A 7,457-nucleotide genomic window follows, 5' to 3' on the forward strand; every position below is an offset into this window, starting at 1 on the left:
ATTACAGGCACGGGGCTGACAAACGCTAGAAAATAGTAATAGAAGAACCTGTGGCCATTTTAGATTTGCAATGATGCTAAAATCCTTACATTGGTGTGAAAAAATGATTGTGCTCTACTCTCGCAATGCATGTCTACATTCTCATAGAGGATGGGAATGTGCAGAAAGATACTTAGAGTGGGTGCAATTTTCCCTAGAGGAGGAGAAATAGGGAGTACAGTCATCGATGCCTCTCCACCGTATCCATCCCCATTGGAGGCAGTTCAATGAACTGCAGCAGCCTACAGTTTGGCAAGAGATTGGTGTGGTGAAGGGAGCTTCTCTGTAGAGATTGAGCTACTCAGAACTGACTTCAGGGAGACTGTCTTGGAAAGAGGCTTAGAAAGAGTTGCTTAGGAAAATTATCAAGGAGAAGAGGCACAGCTGGAAGAAGTATACTTTCCTAAGGGTCTTTATTTCATTAGCACTTGATGATGAACAGAGAGAAGAGATTAGAAAAGAAGCAGTCACTGATGATATAAGAAGACTAACATTGCTTTCAGGAAGGCCAAAGATAGCTGAAATGCAAAGCCGTGAGGTGATTACCTAAATTGCCTGTCTGTCTTGGATAATTGCTGATGAATTTCAATTCTTTTGTTGAACCAGCTATATTCAAAGTAGTAGAATATGCAATAAAGGGATATATGCAGGAGATTGACTCATTGGCTAACAAGAAGAGATTCACAAACATTTGCTGGATTTTTAAAAAGGCCTGTAGCAAGAGGTGAAAAAGTATGTCAAAGATAATTTTGCTGAAACTTGGGAATGGTTGAGGCTTTCTCCTAGATAACTCCAACACTAGGTCAATAATACCCTGGAACCAGATGGAATTAATGACTCTACTGAACACAAAAGTGGGAGGGCGTGATAAAGAGATCAATGAAGATTGAGGTGAGGCTAAACTCTTTCCAGGATCACACATCTCCATATAGAAAGGGGTCTCCAATGACAAGGAGCAGCTGAAAGACAGTCAGAATACTCCTTCACTGGAAGCACACTGCTGGAAGATTCTGCTCACTATCTGCGACTGACTCTTCTACTTATTTTCCTCTGCTTGCCCTTCCTCAAAGCTATTTTTCCCTCTTCTGTTAGATGCAGGTGTCCACTTTGGAGATATCCCAGATGGAGTCCTTGATACTCTCGATGGAGTCCCCTGGCAAGAAACATTTTTGACAATATTCATCACCTTTACTTCTATACCCCCCCTCCTGGATCATTGCCTTGCCATGGTAGGGGTGAAGAAGTCTAGAGGTTTTGGGGTGCTTGAAAAGACCCCAAGATCACAGTGCTGAGCCCTGCCTGAAAGAATTCAACTCAAATCTTCTTCCAGCCAGAGAAAAAGTTTATTAGAGATAAATCATATAGGCCAGACTCCCAAGGAACCTGAACATTAGTAACGCCTGTAGAGACGAGCAGACATAAGAGTTTCAGCCTTTTGGGCATGAGAAATTCTCAGCCTCTTAATAGAGACAAGATGGACCTTATATACAGAAAGACTGTGGGAGGGATCTAGGAGTGCTCAAGTAGTTTGGGGTGACGGGAGGAAGGGCCTAGGGACATCTGGATGGGAGTGGCTAGTAAGCTGGGGTGAACAGAACTCCTGGGGCCTGGACTTCTTGAAGCCTAGCTAGGATTAAGGTGGGAAATGGCCAGGAGCCATAGGGAGGTAAACAATGGAGGGGAGATTGGGTGTAGCCACAAGGAAAGGCCAGTTGATGGGATTATAGCCTCTGGGGAACACCAGAGATTTGGCCAGGTGGGAAATTCCAGGGTTTTTCCTTTCTGGGGCCCAGATTCCAACCCCATCATTCCCAACTTATATTCACTAAAGTAACTTTGGGTGGCCAGAGGAAGGGGGGGTGGTTGGGAAAAGGGTCTAGATGAGAATTCCGATTGGAAATTCTGAGAGATTGAACAGATAATGGGAATAGATAATGAAGGGAACTGGAAGGTAGAAGTTTGCTTTCAAAGGGAGAAAAAGAGAGTAGATAAGGAACCTAAAAGTTTAAGGGTTTTTCTGGGACCCAAGGACAAACTTAGGGCTAGGGGCAAAGGTGCATCTGAATAAGATCAAAAGGAGAGGTTAAGGCTTTGGAAGGGAGATAAGGGGAGTCTGTAAGGAATCTAAAAATTTAAGGGTTTTCAACAAATGGGAGACAAATCCCTTTTGGCAAAAAGGGGCAAAGGTCTCGCCTTCTGAAACTGAATGATGGGTGTACAACCCTGTCAGGGGGGCTTGTGTACCTCAATGAAACTATGAGCTATGCCATGCCGGGTTATCCAAGACAGATAAGTCATAGTGGGGAGTTCTGACAAAAGGTGATCCACTAGAGAAGGACATTGCAAACCATTCCAGTATCTGTCAAGAAATCCTATGGACAGTATTAAAATGATAAAAGAGATGACATCAGAAGATGAAGTCCTCAGGGTAGAAGGTGTACAACATGACCCTGGGGAAGAGTGGAGGACAAATACAAGTAGCTCCAATACTAATGAAGTGGCTGGGTCAAAGCTAAAAGGATGTTCAGCTGCAGATATGTCTGGTGACAAAAGGAAGGTCTGAAGCTGCAAAGATCAATATGGCAAAGGAACTTAGAATGCAGGATCTATGAACCAAGGTAAGTTGGATATGGTTAAACAAGAGATGGAAAGAGTAAACATGGGCATCTTGGGTGCCAGGGAACTTAAATGGATGGGAATGGTGGGCAGAAATCCTTGAGAAGAAATGGAATAGCCATCATAGTCAATAAAAGGGTGAGAAAAACTGTAATAGGGTGTAATCTCAAAAATGACAGAATGACAGAATCCTAGGTAAACCATTCAACATCTATGTTCCAGTCACTAATGTTGAAGAGGACAAAGCAGATCAGTTCTATGAAAACCTAAAACATCTTCTAGAAATGACAACCCCAAAAGATGTCACATTCATCATGAGGAATCAGAATGTTGAAGTTGGACATCAAGAGTTAATTGGAATGACAGGCAAGCTTGGTCTTGGAGTGCAAAATGGAACAGAGCCATATAATAGAGTTTTGTCAAGATAAATTGCTGGTTATAACCAACATTCTTTTTCAACAACCCCAAAAATGACTCTACGCATAGACATCTCCAGGTGGTCAATATAGAAATCAGATTGATTATATACTTTACAGCCAAAGGTGGAGAAGCTCTATACAGTCAGTTAACACAAGACATGGAGCTGACTGTGGCTCAGATCATGAGCTTCTTATTGCAAAATTCAGTCTTAAATTAAAGAAAGTAGGGAAAACCACCAGACCACATAGATATGACCTAAATACCCTCCCTTATGAATATTAAGTAGAAGTGATGGATAAATTCAAGAAACTAGATCTGGTAGATGGAGTGTCTGAAGAACTATGAACAGAGGTTCACAATATTATAGAGGAGGCAGCAACAAAAAACATCCCAGAAAAAAAGAAGAGTAAGAAAGCAAAATAGCTGTCTGATAAGGCTTAACAAATAGCTAAGGAAAGAAGGAATGCAAAAAGTAAAGGAGAAAGGGAAAGATATGCCCAAGTGAATGCAGAATTCCAGAGAATAGTAAAGAGAGATGAGGTTTTCTTGCATCAGCAATGCAAAGATAGAAACAAAAACCAGCAGAATGGGAAAGACAAGAAAATTCTCTTCAAGAAAATAGGAGATATCAGGGAACATTTCATGCAAAAATGGACATGATAAAGAACAAAAATAGTAGGGACTTAACAGAAGCAGAAGACATTAAGAAGAAGGGGCAAGAATAAACAGAAGAAAGATCTTAACATCACCAATAACCATGATAGTGTGGTTACTGATCTAGAGCCAGACATCCTGGAGAATGAAGTCAAGTGGGCCTTAGGAAGCATTGCTAACAATAAGGCTAGTGGAGGTGATGGAATTCTGGCTGAGCTATTTAAGATCCTAAAAGATGAAGTGCTGCACTCAATATGCCAGTAAATTTGGAAAACTCAACAGTTGCCATCGTACTGGAAAAGATCAGTTTACATCCCAATCCTAAAGGGTAATGCCAAGGAATGTTCAAATTACTGAACAATTGCACTCATTTCACACACCAGCAAGGTTATGCTTAAGATTCTGCAAGCTAGGCTTCAGCAATATGTGAACTGAGAATTACAGAAGAGCAGGATGGTTTTTGAAGAGGTAGAGGAACCAGAGACCAAATTGCCAACATTCACAGGATTATGCAGAACGCAAGAGAGTTCCAGAAAAACATCTACTTCTGCTTGATTGACTACACTAAAGTCTTTGATTGTTTGGATCACAACAAAATGTGGCAAGTCCTCAGAGAGACAGAAGTACTAGATCATTTTACTTGTCTCCTGAAGAACCTGTACAAGGTCCAAGAAACAACAGTTAGAGCCGAACATGGAACAACTGATTGGTTTAAGATTGGAAAATGAGTACTGCAAGACTGTAAGTTGTCACCTTATTTATTTAACTCATATGCAGAGTACATCATGCAAAATGCCAGGCTGGATGAATCAAAAGTCAGAATTAAGGTTGCCAGAAGAAATATCTACAGCCTTAGGTATGCAGACATTACCACTTGGATGGCAGAAAGTGAAAAAATTTAAAAACCTCTTGATGAGGGTGAAAGAGGAGAATGTAAAAGGTGGCTTGAAGCTTAACATCAAAAAAGCTAAAATCTTGGCATCTGGTCCCATCACTTTTTGGCAAATAGAGGGAGAAGAAATGGAAGCAGTGTCAGATTTTATACTGCTTGGCTCAAAGATCACTACAGATTGCAACTGCAGCCATGAAATTAAAAGACGCTTGTTCCTTGGAAGGAAAGCTACGGCAGCCCTGGACAGCATACTAAAAAGCAGAGATGTCACCTGGCCAACAAAGGTCTGGATAATCAAAGCTATGGTTTTTCCAGTAATAATATATGGCTGTCAGAGTTGAGCTATAATGAAAGGTGAGTGCTGCTGATTGAATTATGGTGCTAGAGAAGACTTTTGAGGACAGCAAGGAGATCAAATCAGTCAATACTTATAGAAATTAATTCAGACTATTCTCTGGAAGGACAAATACTGAAGCTGAAGCTTAAATACTTCGGCCACATAATGAGAAGATGGGAATCATTGAAAATGACCCTGATGTTGGAAAGATTGAGGAAGAAGGAGAAGGGGACAGCAGAGGAGGAGATGGGTAGATAGTTTCATGGAAGCAACAAACATGAGTTTGGATAGACGTTGGGAGACAGTGGAGGATAGAAGGACCTGGTGAACTATGGTGTGTGGGGTCATGAAGAGTCAGACATGACTGAACAACTTAACAACAACCCCTATATCACTTGTGTCAGCCAAACTATTGACTATAAGGTGAAAAGAAAGGACCTGAAATGTTTCATTGTGAAAATTCAGGAAACTCAGAGCCTTCCCAAGGCCCCCTTGGGTTTCCCTGACCCCTCTGTCCTATTCCTTCTGTTTGTCATCAGTGTAAATGAAGGAAGGACCCCTGGGAAAGTTACACTAATTCCAGTGGTGGCTCTTTTCCCTAGTGATCTTCCTAAGTAACAGACTCATCAGACAATCTCCCTGAAGTCTATCTCATTGGCCCATGAAAGTTCCAGCCACTTCCTAGTCAAACAACTCCTGAGGCCCAGGCTACACCCCCACAGCAGGCAGATGTGTGTATGGGGCATGTTGTGAAGTGAGAGCCGAATTGAGGGGGCCAATTCTTTTCTTGAAGAAAGGTTTCTAAAAAATAAAAAATAAAATAAATTTAAAAAATAAAATAAATAATCAAAAATAAAATAAAATAAGTTTTAAAAAAGAAAGGTTTTATGATATAAAAAGGCACTGCTTCTATGCAGTCCACAGGCCTTTGGCCTCTCTCATTTCTTCTTCTTAGAACATTCTTTCCTTTTCCATTTATTTCATGCCATCCTGACCTTTTCCCATCTTGGCATTTAAGTTACTGAGTATCATAAGATGTCTTGTTTTAATTTGGAGGACATCATTGAGTTTTTAAATGAAATTTATTTACCTTTTCATCCTCAGAAAACAGCATTTGTACATAAGCTCAATTATTTTTATAGTGGTCTTTTTGCAAATACTTATCATTGGTAATACAATATAAGGTGGCCATATATTCCAAATGGGGTAGGGAATTCATAGAGTACTTCCTGAGTGACCTTACTTGGTTTTGTGTTACCACATATTACTCTGCAATCCTCCAAGTCTTTGACATTCTTTTTCAATATTCTTGGAATAACTTTAATCTTTTAATCTTTTTCTAATGCTAATATTCAGAGTCCAACAAAATGGGAAATAAAATTGGAAATAAAAGAGGACTTCTCTGGAATCAAAACTTACAGTGGCTAATGAGAAAATACACAAAAAATGGAAAATGCATGCAAAAGATGTTGAGGCAATAGACTGCTCCCAGTAGAGAAAAGTCAAAATAAAATAAAATTTCCAGAGTGAGGAGGGAAAAATCCCAACAGATACAAACTGAACAAAGAAAAACATGAAACAAGACACAAATTAAGACTTTAAAATGTCATGATGGAAAAGAAAACATTGAATAAGCAAAACTACATTTAAAATAAACAATTAAAACATAAAAGGAAAAGGAAAAGGAATGAAATAAAATTTCTTCCTGCCAGCATCCACAAAAACCCAAAGCCATCACTGATAATCATATTGCAAGAGAGGATTAAAATAACCTTTCAAAAATAATAAAGCATAAATCCCAATGACAGAAGAAAAAGCAAAAGGAAAAATAACTTTTCAAAAAATTAATTCCCAAGGATTAGTTCCCCACATGTAAAGGAGTTAAGAGGGTGGTGGGTGTTCCACATAGTGCATGACCATGTGTAGCAAAGTAAAAGGAATGCCCCACCTCTGAGTGGCATAAATGTCAGGCACATGGTAGGGGGAGGAAGGATGAGGGTAGGGGCTCTTCTGGGGAGCTGGTCCTTCCTTGGCTCAGCTCTTGATTACTCTAAAGACTTTGCTCAGGAGGTCTAGGAGTATGTAGTATGTCTATGTACAGGTATATGCGTGTGCATGTGTATGGGTGCACATATGTGCATGTACACATACATATGTATGTGTGTATGCACATGTTTATGTATATAAATACAGATACATAATACCTTCCTTTAGGAGTCTCTGTTTCTTGAGGGCAGTGACATATGGTTGACTTCAAGGAGTTCACAATCCATTGTGGGAGACAACTTGCAAACAAATATGTACATGTAAAATATGTGTACGTACATATGGATATATGTCTATCTACATGTCTCTATCTGTCTATCTATCTATCTATCTATCCTGTCTATCTCTCTGTTTGTCTGTCTGTATTTATCTATGGCTATCTATCTTGTCTATCTCTCTGTCTGTCTCTATCTGTCTGTCTGTCTATCTATTCTATCTCTTTATCTATCCTGT

At 39.8% G+C, this 7,457-nt stretch overlaps 1 pseudogene; it reads right to left on the reverse strand.

The window, feature by feature from the left end:
• Positions 1-404: 404 nt before the first annotated feature.
• On the reverse strand, positions 405-1,256 carry LOC114042769 (annotated as a pseudogene).
• Between the last annotated feature and the right edge of the window lie 6,201 nt (positions 1,257-7,457).

This window comes from Vombatus ursinus, unplaced genomic scaffold, assembly GCF_900497805.2.
Source record: "Vombatus ursinus unplaced genomic scaffold, bare-nosed wombat genome assembly UNPS02014768.1, whole genome shotgun sequence".
NCBI lineage: Eukaryota > Metazoa > Chordata > Mammalia > Diprotodontia > Vombatidae > Vombatus > Vombatus ursinus.